Below are 15,902 nucleotides of genomic sequence, written 5' to 3' on the forward strand. Positions count from 1 at the left end.
GCTGAGAAGCAAGGGCCTCGGGTAGGACACGTGGGGTCTGCAGAGACCTGTCGTGATGACCAGCTGCTAGGCTGTGTGATGTCCTGGGCGAGTGACCTCACAGCCCTGAGGGTCTGCTGAATCTGAGTGTGGGGAGCACGCATGAGCTGGTGAGAAGGCTCACGGACCAGGCTCTGGCCTCCCTGGGTGCCCAGTGAGCAGTGGTCCTCAGGCCTCCTCCTGCTTGCCGCTGAGGTCACAGGGTCCCTGGGAGGCCAAGCAAAGAAGGATACGGCCAGCCTGGCTCTGGGTGAAGCCCAGGAGTGGGGGTGACACAGGGCCTCGCAAGCAGGCAAGGCGTCGGCTTGGCCAAGGCAGGGATTTGCTGTTCCCAACTCCCTGCAGTGGGGGCAGGCGGTCTCCCACCGCCACAAGTGCACAGGGCCCTTGGCCTGTGGCCCAGCTGATGGACCCACCTATGGGGCACACGCCCCACCCCAAGGATGCCAGAAGGGAGGGCGCGGGGGAGGGTCCTTGCATCAGGAGGCCGGCAGAATGCCAGCCACAGCCCCATGGCAGCCAAGGACCTTTCAGAATGTGGATCCGGTCACGTCCCTCCCCTACTAAAACCCTCTGCTCACCTCTGACGGCAGCCTGCGTATCCTAGCCGTGCCCAGCAATCTGACCCCATCTCCTCCCGCCCTTGTCCTTACCCAGCCGAGCCAGCCTCCAGGCCTTCACCTTTGCCGGTCCCTCCAACCTTCTCACTCCTTCCATTCCTCTGCCCCAGCTCAGGGGTCACCTCCCAGCGAGACTATCTCCTCCTGCACTCTCTCTTCTCCACCTGACTCTGTCCTCATCTCCCATCCCTCCAATCACAAACTCCAATTGCTCAGGCCTTCGTCTGATAACTGGGGTTTTGCAGCCGCCCTCGTAGAATAGAAGCTTCGGGAGAACAGAGACCGAGTCTGGTTCCACTCTGATACTGCAGGACCCAGCCCAGTGGCTGGCATACACCTGGTGCCCACTAATGATTGTCCAATGAACGTGTGAGGCAGGCAGCCTGGGTCCCAGCCTCGGGGCTGCTCCTGATTTGCTGAGAGGCATTGAACAAGTCATGCCTCCTCTCTAGATGACAGGACTGGCCTTTTTGAAGCCAAGGAATTCTCCTTTTTGATCAAAATTCTGAGTGACCCCACAATATCAAAAGCAGCCAGAGACAATTGTTCGGGCTCAGAGTGGGGGGTCTGGGGCCCCAGGTGCCCAGTCCCTCCTTTGCCATCCTTCCCTACAGAACTGTGGGACTTCTCTTTCCCACGATGAATAGTTCTTGGTTTATCAGAGATAAAAGATTATTTAAAGGAAAAACTCTAAAACATCATCTGAGAATGCAAAGCTAGATAATGTCTCAAGGTTCCTCCAGGTATAGAAAAGGCAGTGAGGAGCTTGGGGAAAAAAAAGTGAGGAGGGCAGGAGGGACCCTTGTCTTTTTCAAAACAGATGAAACACAGATGGGGGAATTTCAGGGAGGATGACAACGTGGTGGAACAGACATCAATACATCATGCTCCTTTATTATTTCTCATTCGAGGTGTGCAGAACTCTCCCCTCATCTTGCCCATGGGCTTTCCTAGTTTCATTCATTCATCCATTCACTCATTTTCTCCCTTAACTCACATTCATTGAGCGCCTCCTGACCTTATTGTTGCCATCTGAGAAATGGGTATATTCCTAGCACCCACCTCTATGGTTCACTGTGAGAACTAAAGATCCAGATAGCTGCCTGGTACCTGGCACTGAAGAAACTCAAAATAAATGTGTTACTGTGAAGAAGACGAAAGAGAGACACATAGCTTCACTATAAGGAGCAAATCTAGACAACATTTTGGTTTACTTCCTTCCAGATATGTTTTCTCTGCACAGATTTATAGAGATATAAAATGAAGTTGTACAACAATTGGGGTCATGTGATAGTTCTTTTCTGTCACTGGATCCTTTTTTCACTTAACAACCTGGAGGTTATCATGTCAATACATTCTCCCTGAAAGCTGATTTCCACCGCTGAATAACATTTCAGTATGCAGCCATATCATAATGCATTCAAGCAATACTAGTCAAAATTAGTCAACAGTAAGAAATAGTAAATAAGCAGTGAATAAGCAACCATGGCTTCTTTCGTGTTCATCTCTTAGTTTGTTTCTACCTGTTCAGCATAAACAGTGGGATACTTGTTGATAAATCTTTGTCTACAAGAAAGAAATGCTTTAGGATTTCCAAAGATACAAATCCTCAAAGCTGAGACTACAGATAAGCTTTCCTGAGAGTGGTCCCCAGGATATGCTCACAGAGAAGGCGACCAATCTGTTGGGTCATATTTTAGGTAGCGAGTGTTATGCTTTGCATCTGACCAGTCATTGAGTCTCCATAGTAACCTGTGCGAGGGTACTCTTCCCCCCCCATTTTCCCCATTTTAGGGCTCCCCTAGTGGCTCAGATGGTAAAGAATCTGCCTGCAATGCAGGAAACCCAGGTTCAATCCCTGGGTCAGGAAGATGCCCTGGAGAGGGAAATGGCAACACACTCCAGTATTCTTGCCTGAGAAATCCTATGGACAGAGGGGCCTGGCAGACTACAGTGCATGGGGTCACAAAGAGTTGGACATGACTGAGTGACCAACACCCCCATTTTCCAGATTAGGAAACTGAGGCCCACAAGATTATAATATCACCTTGCACTTATAAAGACTGTTCATGTTTAGTTACTTTAATGGGTATGCAAGATATTAGCTAACTGCTCCCTGACAGTTATATGTGATAAACCCTTTTTTCCCCCTCTTTTACCCATTGCCAACGTTGGGTATCATGATTTGTGTCAGTTAGCTATTGCCGTGTAACAAACCGCCACAAAACTCAATGGCTTAAAACAGTAAGCATTTCGTACTGCTCCTGTACCTACAGGTCAGCTAGGCGGCTCTGCCAGGCCCGCTTCTGCACCATTGGTTGGCTCTGCTAGCTTTGACTGGGCACTCTCATCTGTCTGGAGCCTGGTTCTGCTCCACATGGTCCCTCATCCTCCGGGAGGCTAGCCCAGGCTTGTTCACGGCACAGCAGCAGGTTCCAAGAGACCAAGCAGAAGTCGCAAGGCCTCTTGAGGCCTGGGCTCAGCTTGGGCACTGCATCATGTCTGCCACATCCTATTGGCCCAAACGGTCACGTGACTGAGTGATTCAGAGGGTGAGGCATAGACTCCGCCTCTTGATGGGAAGAGCTACAAAGCTCATTGCCAAGGGGAGAGATACAGGGGGGGCCAGAGAATTGAGAATATTTTTGCAACCAATTTAATCATATTTTTTTAATCATTTAAATTTTTTAATTTCTACCAATTTTGTAACTTAAAAATTTTTTGTTTTAAGGTGTATTTTTGGATCACCTAATACTGTGATGACCTTTTGATTTTTCCCCTCCCATCTGCTTATTGAGGGGAGATTGATTCCTTGCACCCAAACACTAGTCTTTACATCCACCTTGGCTGGCCCACGGTCCCCTTGGAAGTCCTGCTCGTGCCCCTTCTGGAAACCAGGCGTCATCCCCACACATCAGCTCCTCCTTCCCATAATGAATAGCCCAGGAGCCCGCAGGAGAGAGAGCCGTGCCCGCCCCCTGCCCGCACTACCCCCTGGGCAAGCCCCGTGATGACACCATCCATCACTGTCACCCTCAGAGGCTGGACGCCCCGGGCCCGGCCAAGGAGGGGAGGAAATGCTGCCCACAGCTCAGTGGAGCCGTTAATGATTACGTCAAGTGGCAAGCCATCTATTAGTCTCCTTAGCGGCCAAAAAAAATAAGACCCGAGAAGCCGGCAAGAACATTGGGGGACTGCGGTTTAATTTTTTATGACGGCGTCAAGCCTCAGACACGGAGCGGGGATACGGGCCTTACTGGTTGGGGGTAGCGGGCAGAAGTTCTGGGCTCTGCGCCTGTCTCTGCCAATAGACGTGGGCACTGAGAGTTTCTGTGTATCCTGTCTGAGGTCACAGAGCGCCTAGGTCAGGTCTGTGTCCGTGTTAACAGCCTCCGTGAGGAGCACTGCCTCCAACACGTTTTTGGAGTTTGGCAGCTAAAAATCAGCTGAGTGGACACAGGTGGGGAGAAATAGAGACTGCTCCGGAGACTCCCTGGAGCCTCACTTTTTCTCATCTGTGAAATGGGCGTGATCAGGATCTGCTTTAGGCATGTGTGGTCTCTGTGGTGAGAAGGGCTCCACACCAGCGTTCACATTTTGCTGACGTTGTCTCAAAATTCATTACAGTTTTATCTTAGAACCTGTGTTTTGAAAGTGAAGTCCAATGAAACAGTAGTGGGTAGGCATGAGCAAAAGAAAAGGAAGGTTTTATATTTTAGTACCTCTATGGGGACAACTCCTGCTGTTTGAACAAGGAGCCCTGCATTTTTAAAAAAATATTTATTTATTGCTCTGGCTACTTTGGTACATGAGTTTTCTCTCTTTGCTGCTGCGTGAGGACTTCGTGGCTCCATGGCATGCGGGATCTTAGTTTCCCGACTATGGATCAAACTTGTGTCCCCTGCATTGAAAGTCGAATTATTAACCACTAAAACACCAGGGAATTCCAAGCCCTGCATTTTTGTTTTCCACTGAGCCCTACAAATTATTTAGCTGGCCCTGGGCATGACGATCTCTCCCAAGCTTCTCTTGTACCTACAAGGCTCGCTGCACCAGGCAAGGCCCCCACCTCCCCCTTCCTCAATTGATTTGGCTCCTCACCTCCATCGGGACCTGTATCATTCCAGACAACGCCCCCTCTTCTCTGGCTACATCCAGGCCAGAACCACGTCCTTCCATGCCGCCCCCTTCTCTACCTCATCACTGCCCCTGCTCTGATCTAGTCCCCCAGTATCATACCCCTGGATTGTTTCCACCTGACCACACCCATCCCCACACACTCACCTCCCAGGGACAAGTCAACCCCTCTAGACCCTTCCCTGGCTCCCCAGGCTCCCAAACCAGGCTCACCACCTCCCACTCTGGGCTTTAGACATTCCCCACAAACCACCAGCTGGCAGTTGCCAAGTTCCACGTGTCTTTTACTCCCCACATGCTCTCAACAGCTCATGTTTTATTGAGCATCTACTGTGTACCAGGTCTTGTGGATTAGCTAAGCACCCTACATGGATTACCTCGTTGTCATCTGAGGATATAAGCACCATGATATCTTCAACTTACAGGTGAGGAAACGGAGGCACAGAGCAGTTCTTCCACATGCCCCAGGTCAGATAGTAAGTGGCAGAGCCAGGATTTGACCCCATACATCAGCTCCAGCACCCACTCCCATAACCATCATAGAACTCCTCCCCGGTACCTTAGTACAAGTCAAGCCTTCCTCTGGAACTGCCCTTCCTGAAAGACTTAACCTGCCCAACAATATTTGCTAAAACGGTGAGTAAATAAATGATTCTGCCCCTTGTTTGCTGTGTAGCTTTGGGTAAGTCACTGACCGTCTCTGGACTTCCATCTCCTCTCACGTCCAAAGAGAGTGAGCTCAGAACCCCTCACTGAGCAAAGCAAAGCCTCAGATTCACTGAGTTTGGCCGCAGCTGCTTGGGAGGAAGCTAGACAGAGATACCGCCTCCTGGGGCCAAGGTTATATCTGGGCCATGACTAAGCGTGCCCAGCCCTGTCCCATCTGTCTGTCCCTGTCCATCACCGCGGGGAGGGGTGGAGGGTGGCATCCCTGAGCTCCAGCCCCGCAGGACACCTCCTCCCAAGAGGGTAGAGCCAGGTGGTTCAGGCTGCCGGCTTCTCAGCCATCCCACCGCACGACCACAGCCCCTCCAGGGCTCATGTCCATTCTTCCTGGGCAGGAAGGGCCAGGAGGAGCTCTGGACTGGTCCCAGCTCACCCTCTGCCAGGACCTTGAGAAAATCCTCAGTGCAACCAGGGAGCGGGTATCATTGTGCCGCTCATCCCACTAGCCGATGCCAGGGTCTTAGCCAATGCTGTGTGTGTTACCTTCCTGAACTCTGCACCACCCCCGCCAACCCAACCTTGGGATGTGCGTGCTCATATTAGACCCATTTCACAGAGGGGGCAAACTGAGACATGCAGAGGGGTTGGGATCACTCCGAGGTTAGACAGAGGCTATGGCTGGAACCACTGGGCTTTCCTGCTCACCTTGTGCAGACACTGGCGGGAGAGGGGGATCCAGGGCAGACGCAGCATGCATCACCCTCAGAAGGCTTCTAGAAGCCAGTGCAGTCATGCAAGGGACCCCGTCTCTCTTCCTCACCAAGGCAAAGGGCCTGCCTCGACCCAGGCCCTTGTAGGTGGAGACAAATGGGTGCCCTTCTCCCTGCCTGTCCAGCCATTGGCGAACACCTGATTTCTTCCCCACTTCAAGGTTAAGCTGTGTGACCTTGGGCAAGTCACTTTGCCTCTCTGGGCTGCCCTTTTCTCCTTCATCAACAGGCTTGCAGATGCAGTCAACCATGTGACTTGTCTAGATGGAGCCTCAACACTATCTGTAGAGGTTGGTGGGTGATGATTCCCATTATCCAGACGTGGAAACTGAGGCTCAGAGAAAGGGAAGCTACACGCCCGAGGTGAGGAAAGCATTCAGGGCGCAGCAGAGGATGCGGGTGTCCACAGGGCCTAGGTGCTTCCTGCCCAGGGCTGAGGCCAGGGCCAGCCAGAAGGGCGGGCCAGTAACCCTTTCCTGGCCATGCTCCTCCCTCCCCCCTCCTCCCCCTGCCCCCTCTGAGGCCTCCAAACAAAGCTGCCTTTATCCACACTGTAGCTGCATTCCTCAGTGACACGTGAGGACAAAGGCAGGGGCCACCGGCAGCGACAGGAAAGCCCTACCGCCCCAAACCAGTTTGCAGCCTTCCCACGCCCTGCCCCCACCCGCGGGGCCTCCCCGGGGGCCTCCAGCCTAGCCCGGGGAGGTCTGGGAGGAAGCCAGACCAGGGCCTCGGGTCTCGCCTGTCCCCACTGGGGCTGCGCTGGTCATCCTGGCGAGGGGCTGGGCGCACGCAGCTGAGGCCTGGGTCCCTCCACAGGTCTCCTCCCCGCTGGCCCCTGTTGTCTTGTCTGTAAAATGGGGGTGGATGTCTGGGAGGGCTCAGTGAGATGATGCCTACGGGAAAGAGGACTATTGCTGTTATTACTGATTTCCCATCTCCGCTCACTTCTAAGCTGGTTTCCGTCCACTCGCAGAGCTTTGCATATCCGTTCCCTCCTGCCCTTCCACCCTCCCAAACTTCACTCCTGCACGTGTTTCCCTACACACCCTCTCCTCCAGGCAGCCTGCCCTGACAGCCCCCACTCTTGGCTAGTTTAGGAGCCCCCTGTGGGCTCCCACATGCCCCGTGCGTCCCCAACACAGCCCCCAGTGCCCTGAATTATCGTCTCTCTGGACCTACTGTCACCCCCAGCAGGCTCTCAAGGGCAAAAGCACAACCGCTTTGTTCCCTGTTCAATTCCCAGAACCTGGCACGGGCCTGGCCCAGCTCTGTCAGTGTTTGTGAGGTAGATGGGGTGTGGTTGGATGGATGGATAAGTGGATGGGTGAATGGATGGATAGATGGGTGGGTGGATAAATGGATGGGTGGATGGATGTGTCGATGGGTGGATGGGTGGATGAGTGGATGGGTGAATGGGTGGATGAGTGGATAGATGGAAGGATGGATGGACAGATGGATGGATGGATGGATGGATGGATGGATGGATGGATGGATGGAGAGATGGATGCATGTGTGGGTGGATGAGTGGATGGGTGGTGGATGGATGGATGGATGGACAGATGGATGAATGGATGGACGGATGGATAGATGGATAGATGGATGGATGGATGGGTGGATGGGTGAATAGGTGGGTGGATGGATGGATGGATGGGTGGGTGGATGGATACATGGATGGGTGAATGGTGGATGAGTAGATGGGTGCATGGGTGGATGGATGGATGGAAGGATGGACAGATGGATGAATGGAGGGATGGAGGGGGAATGGATAGATGGGTGAATGGGTAGATGGATGGATGAGTGGATGGGTGGTTAGATGGATGGGTAGATGGATGGATCAATAGATCAATGGACAGATGGATGGATGGGTGGATGAGTGGAGGTGGATGGGTGGATGGATGGATGGAAGGACGGATGGATAGATGGATGGATGAATGGATAAATGGATGGATGAATGGATGCGTGGATAGATAGATGAATGGACAGATGGATGGATGGGTGGGTGGATGGGTGAATAGGTGGGTGGATGGATGGATGGATGGGTGTATGGATGGATGGATGAGTGGATGAAGTAACAGGTGAATTGCAGGACCCTATTTCCTGAGAAGGAAGGAAGGCAGTAAAGCAGTGGTTTGAGTCCACCAGAAGGTTGTCAGGGGAGGTCTCTGAAGCAGAACTAGCTCCCCAATCCCACCCTATCTCCATTTTTGCCTCACCGATGGCAGATTCTGAGGCCAAAGTGTTTCCATGAAAATAAGAAGTGCAACAATCTCTCCCCTTCTACCCCCGACCCTGGACCAGCTCTCCCAGGAGAATGAGCTCCCCTTGGACAGCCAGAGCCCTCCAACCAGATTCTCACAGTTTGGGACTCAGACATAACTAACAATTCTCTCACCTCATTTCCACATTCCTTTCTGGAGTACCTTCTATATATTAGACAAGATAGAAAGATAGAACTGAGTCCAATTTTCCCAAGAACTCACAACCTGGACCCGCAGCTCGAGAATGGGCCTTTGAGATGATCTGGTCAGATCAGAGAGGGACAGATATTCACCCAAGGTCACACAGCAGAGTACAGCAAAGTGAGAATGAGGACCCAGGGTTCTAGACTCCTAACCACGTGCTCCCTTCTCTACAGCACAGGTCCAGGTGGGGAGAAGTCTGAGCGACAGAGACCAGGAGAGATGGAGACGGATCAGGGACGAGAGGAAGAGGTTCTAAGCACCTGCTGCGTGCCAGGCCAGTGCCAGATATTTCTCTCATCCAGGATGTTGAGACCTCTCCCAGCCACCCCTGGAGGCTGGTTTTATCATCCCCATTTAGTAGATAAGGAATCTGAGGTGCTATGGCAGGAGTGGGACTAGGATTCAATCCCAAGTCTGCTGAATTTCAGAGCCTGGTCTTTTAACAACAAAAGGATGCCCATTGAGAACAAAGACGCTGGCGTTGCAAGCACCTGGCCTGTAGTAGGCTCTTAATACACGGTGGTTAGAGGAAGGAAGGGAGGAAAAAGGGTGAGACGGCTGCCCACGAGTTGTTCACAGTGGAGGGTGAATGGAAGGACCTTCACGCGGACAAGTCCAGGGCTGCCTCAATGCAGGAGCACGGGGTGGCCCCCTGGGCTCCCAGAGTGACCACCTGTGAGTGTGAGCAGCCCCGCTTGGGGGTCACTGTCCCCCAGGCAGCACCCCCAGCCCCGGGACAACTTTCCGCCTGCCTCCAGCTTGGATGGGCGGCTCCGGGGAGGCCCCTGGGGGGCCTTTCAGCTGGACATAAAGGCTGTGTCTAAAAACAAATAAACGACTTCCGGGGCAGAGGGCAGGGAAGCGGTTCCAGTGGGGTGTTTGGGCAGCACGTCGGCCATTCAGTCAGACCCGCTGGGCTGTGAGGGAAACGGCAGAGAATCAATCATGGGCCGTGTGTGTTTGCTAAAGGACGTGTGTGGCTGTGACAGCAGCAGGAGCCCCCGGGGAGGCCCCCCGGGGACACGTGTCCACCACCTGGGCTCCCATGTCCGCTCAGCCCCAGAGGCCACAGCTGCTTAAATACAGTTTCCTGGTCCCCAGACTACAGCCTTGCGACTGAATGGCCAGAGATGGGGCCCAGGACTCGGCAGTTTTCCTCGAGGGTCTCCCAGGCACTTTTGGTAAGCAGCCAGGTTTGGGAGCCCCACTTGAGTCCATCAGCAGTAGTTGGGACCACACCATCTCCAGCCATGTTTGGGCTACTATGAGAGACCCTTGGACAGCCAAGAGATCAAACCAGTCAAACCTAAAGGAAATCAGTCCTGCAGATTCACTGGGAGGACTGATGCTGAAGCTGAAGCTCCAATACTTTGGCCACCTGATGCGAAGAACTGACTCATTGGAAAAAACCCTGATGCTGGGAAAGATTGAAGGTGGGAGGAGAAGGGGATGACAGAGGATGAGATGGTTGGATGGCATCACTGACCCAATGGATATGAGTTTGAGCAAGCTCCAGGAGTTGGTGATAGACAGGGAAGCCTGGCGTGCTGCAGTCCATGGGGTCACAAAGAGTCAGACACTACTGAGCGAGTGAAGAACAACAATAGGGTCAGAAAGCAATGTCGGGGCTGAGGAGAAGCCAATCGGCTGGAGAAGCTGCCCCCTCCCTGCCCCTACTCTGAAGCCATGAGTAGGCTGCCTGCATCTGGGCTTCCACCGCAGAAGTATGGCCACTGTCTTCATTCCAACCAATCCCTCCCCTAGACCTGGCCATTAACCATCCTTTCCTGAGCCCTGGCCCCCACCCCTGTCCACTGCCACAAAAAGACACCCACAGGACCGAGCTACCCACTGCACAGATAGGGAGATGGGCAGGGAAGGGAGTACTGGCGCAGAACCGCCCAGAAAGTCTATGGCAGCCCTTACAACCTGGATCATGGGTGGTTTTCTCTCTCAAAGGCAGCCTGGAACCCCAGACTTTCAAAGGGCATCCATTTTATTCAAGTCCATGCCCCTCCCCTACAGATGATGTTACAGATGATGACTATAGGTGACAACCCAAAACCCAGAAAAATAAGATGACCTGCCTGGAATCACGTTAGGACCATCATTCATATTTTTCTGACACAACCCTGATGCTCTGGATGGTGCAGAGGGTGTTGGGATTATAAATGAAGAATTGGTTAATCAAGAGTTAAGTCTTCATATGCTCGACCTTGCATCCTGTATACATTTAACTGATTTTAGTTCAGTTTGGTTAAGGTCAACTTACCGACACACATTGACTGCCCTTCCTTCCAAGGCAGGGGAGGTTTATAGGATGAGGGATTCCCCACACCCCTGGCTTTGAGGTGTGTCTTATATATGCCATGACCTCACCTCCGGTCCCACACATCCCTCTGGGTGTGAGCACCAATGACTCCGGCTCTCTGTGACCCTCACAAACTTCTTCTTTATGTGGAGTCTGAACGAGAAAAAGCGTGATCTGTCTTCACATGGGAGGAAAAACTAGCCATGCTGGATTTATTGAGAGATGGCAATGGGCTCTAACATGATGGCTTCCCAAGGAACTTTCAAGGGTGTTGAAACTATACGTGATTTTCCCCTGGCACACTTGTCCTCTACATAAGATGCAATCCCATTGGCTCATTGGCAATGAGAAAAGAAACAAGAGAATTCGCTTTTTTTTTCATCTCTACCAAGGTATAACCTACACAGAAATGCACACATTGCAGGCATACAGCTCAACAAAGTTTCACCTGGTGGACATTCCCAGATAACCAACCCCCGAAGTCCCCCCTCACACCTCTTCCCAGTCACTGTCCCCCTAGGGTAAGCACTTTCCTGACTTATCTCATCATAGATTACTTTTACCTATTTCTGTACTTTATGTATAAATGGAATCATATAACATGCATTCTTCTTGGTTGAGCTTCTTTTGCTCTGCATGGTATCTGAGGTCTCTCTACATCCTGTGTTTAGTTCAGCTGTCGCTCAGTCATGTCTGACTCTTTGTGACCCATGAATCGCAGCAGGCCTACCTGTCCATCACCAACTCCCGGAGTCCACCCAAATCCATGTCCATCGAGTTGGTGATGCCATCTAACCATCTCATCCTCTGTCGTCCCCTTCTCCTCCCTCCCTCAATCTTTCCCAGCATCAGGGTCTTTTCAAATGATTCAGCTCTTTGCATCAGGTGGCCAAAGTATTGGAGTTTCAGCTTCAACATCAGTCGTTCCAATGAACATCCTGCATAGGAGTAGTTCATTCTCTATACTGTATGTTATTCCCTTGTGTGGCTATTCTTCATGTATATTACTCTTGAGGATGTATCAATTAGCTATTGCTGTGTAACAAAGCATCCCAAAGCTTAGTATCTTAAAACAACAGCCTCCTAACTAACAAACGCTACTGTTGGTTGATTTGGACTGGAATCTGCTGGGTTGTTCTTCTGGGCTAGGCTGGGCTGATCTCAGCTGGGTTCACTCACGTGTTCACACACGTGTCTGCCATCTGCAGCTGGGGCTGGCAGGTCTAGGATGATGTCAGCTGGGAAAGAATATCTCTGCCCCACCCATCTCGCATCCTCCAAACCACTAGCCTGGACTTCTCACATGGTGACCACAGAACAAGGAGAAACGTGTAGGGCCCCTGAAATTCTGGGCTGGAAAGAAACACATATTCTGCCACACACTACTAGCCACAGCATATAACTAGACCAGCCCCAACTCAGAGGGAGAAGAACAGACTCTGCCTCTTAATGAAATGGGCTGCCAAGAACTGAAGCTGTTTTTGCAGTCTACTAAAACAGGCATTTGGTCATTTTCAGTTTTCAGCCGAGATAAATAATTCCATTGTGAACATTCCGTGCTTGTCTTCTGATGACTGCAGGACTCATCCCGAGTGGTGACGTTCCTAGTATTGAAGTTGTTGGGTTATGGAGAGAGTTTTCATTCAGCCAGTATAACTATTTGTCCAGACGAACAGAAGCTGCTATGAGATTTATCTTTAGGAAATCCCTTAAAGGGGCGTGTGCACATTCTGAAGCCCCTCCCACCTCCAGACAAGCCCCTTCCTCATGCAAGAACTGCCCGTACCCCCGTTACCTGGACTGGATTGACTAGTGCCCCTTCCTCAAAATGCAGGTCCACCCAGAACCTCAGAATGCAGCTCTACTTCGAAAGAGAGTCTTTGCAGGTGTAACCAAGTTAAGCCAAGGCTCTTATTTGGTGATTAGTGTCCTAAGAGACGGGGGGTTGTTTTTTGGAAAAGGAGGCAGAGACACACTAAGGGAATGCCTGGTGATGAAGGAAGCAGAGATTGGAGGGATGGATCTATAAGCCAAGAAACAACAAGGGTGCCAGCACGCATCAGAAGCTAGAAGAAACAAGGAAGGATCTCCCCCTAGAGCTTTCAGAGGGAGCACAGCCCCATGGGCACCTTGATGTCAAACTTCTAGCCTCCAGAATCATAAGAGAATAAATTTCTGTTGTTTGACACTCTCCAATTTGGGGTACTCAGCTACAGCATCCTTGGGAAACAAATATACATACCCTCCTCCCATCTTCTTCCTACTCTGTCTTCTGGTCCAGAGCAGGAACAAAGGGCAAGTTCCCTTTGGCCCCTTGCACTTGACCTTTTCATGCTGCTTGGTCCCCAGGGTCACCCGTGTAAGCACGTTACTCCGAAGATTTATCCCAAAGCACGCACAGGGCACGGGTCCCGTGCAAACACTTGCTGCTGGTTTGACGTGATTTACTCACAGATTACCCTCCGATGGGGTTGGGGGAGGGGAGCGCCCAGCCGATGAGCCTCTCTCGTATATCAAAAAGGAAATCCTGAAGACATCCCTCTAAACGCAGCGGGGAGGAGAACCTGCCAACGCCATAAAGTGACGCGATGCGGTGGAGTCAGCTGGGCCATCTGCTTCACTCTCCCATCCAGATGCGAGCAGCAGAGTGGCTCACTTCCAAGACTCCGTGCGTACCCCAGACGCCCCCTCTCCCCATCTTCTCTCTGCACCATCAGCAGCGGGGCAGCCCACAGGAGGGTCACATCAGGGTATCGAGAGGATCTGAATTGTAAAGCCAAGCGTCTTCAAACCTCAGGTATGCCACAACAGTGCCATGAGTCCTGGGCTTGAGCCACGCCTTCTCTGAGTTTCAGCCATCCTGTCCACCAAATAGAAGCCCTCCCCAAGATTACAGAGCAGAGGGGAAACTTGAAGGAGAAAGTGTCCTGCCTGGCTCCATACATGGCCACCCACCCCCTCCTCTCCACTCCTCACTGCTAGATGGTATGGCCAGGACTCCTGGTTGCAAGGGACAGAAACCCAACTCATAGTAACTTAAGAAACAAGCAAATGAGAATTTGTTTTCTCACACATATCTGAAAATTTTCTGAAACTACACATTCAGGTATGGCTAGATCCAGGATTTCAACAATGCCAACAAGAACCTTCCTCTCTCTCTTTTTTCTTTTCTTTTTTCTTTATTTTCCAGTTTTATTGAGACATCATTGACATATAATGTGGTGTAAGTTGCTGTCTGTCTCTCAAGTCAACTTTCCTCTTGATTGACTTTGTTCTCAGGCCAACTCCCCTTGGGGTAGCTTAGCAAATCCAGCAGAAGAGAGGAAGATCTCTCCATATGCCCTGGACTGACATGAGAAAATTCTGATTAGCAACAAGGATATGACGAGGTGGGAACAAATTCCCAGACTCATGTAACAAGATATTTGTGAGATATTCGCCATTGCTTTTTTTCACCCTAGTCAATCTTTGCATCCCCTCAAAAGACAATATGTTTGTCTACAGGCCCATGACTTCTGCTTACTAGACAAGGTTCCCATTGTCCTCCATGGGGTACCATCTCATGTCATTCTGCCCCCAGCCCAGTTCCTACCCTTTCTTCCGGGATGACAATAACCACTTTTGCCTGAACACTCTTCCACATTGTCAGTTGGGAATTTTGTGCCCTGGGTCCTTCAAGGCTTAGCCTATTGAAGCTCAAAAGCCAGGTTCTAGTAACTTAAGACAGACTTTTGAAATCAAGAAGCCACAGCCTTTGGCTTCCCTGGTGTCTCAGTGGTTAAGAATCTGCCTGCCAATGAAGGAGACACAGGTTCGATCCCTTATCTGGAAAGATCCCACAAGCCGCAGAGCAACGAAGCCCATGGGTCACAACTACTAAGCCTGTGCTCTGCGACGAGAGAAACCACAACAAGAAGCCCGTGCACTGCAACTAGAGAGTAGCCCCCACTCTCCACAGCTAGAGACAAGCCCATGCAGCAACGGAGACCCAGAGCAGCTAAGAATAAAATTTTTTAAAAAATTTTTAAGCCACAAACTTAACTCTTTTATTTTTCTTTGCTGTTACATCCACTACTTAGGCAGAAAATACATAATGCCCTGTGGCAGCCTGAAATAGACGAAGGATGGGTGGGGAGCAAGGGAGACATTGGTTAAAGCATTGAAGCATCACCCTGATAGTTCCCACACAGAGCTGGCGCTCACCCTGGGCCACACTGCCTGCCCACCATCTGCTTGCTCTCAGGGAGGAGACCACACCCCACCCCAGCTCATCTGAGTCTCTCTGCCCTCCAGTCAATGGAAATACCTCTTCCTCCATGATGCCCTTCTTGGTTTGCCCAAATAAGAATGGTTCCTCTACTTCCTTCCTTCTCTTGAGAGTCCCTTGGACTACAAGGAGATAAAACCTAAAAGAAATCAACCCTGAATATTCATTGGAAGGACTGTTGCTGAAGCTGTATCTCCAATATGTTGGTCACCTGATGCAAAGAGCTGACTCACTGGAAAAGAATCTGATGGGAAAGACTGAAGGCAAAAGGAGAAGCAGGCAGCAGAGGATGAGATGATTAGATAGAATCATCAATTCAATGGACATGAATTTGAGCAAACTCCAGGAGTTAGTGGAGGACGAGGGAGCCTGGTGTGCTATAGTCCATGGGGTCGCAAAGAGTCATACACAACCTAGCAACTGAACTACAACAAACCATGTTTTAAGCAACCTGGCATATACAGATTAGTTTATAGCATGATGATAACATGCCATGTGAGATCTAAATGTGTCTCACTTCTTCTAAAAGACCCTGAGCTACTTGCCAGCAAGGGCCTGTTTTATTCTCTTTTCTGTCCCTGACATCTGGAACCCCGGAGCCATCCTGTTTCCATAAGACAGAAGGGA

The sequence above is a fragment of the Odocoileus virginianus genome, chromosome 12 (assembly GCF_023699985.2).
Source record: "Odocoileus virginianus isolate 20LAN1187 ecotype Illinois chromosome 12, Ovbor_1.2, whole genome shotgun sequence".
Classification (NCBI taxonomy): domain Eukaryota; kingdom Metazoa; phylum Chordata; class Mammalia; order Artiodactyla; family Cervidae; genus Odocoileus; species Odocoileus virginianus.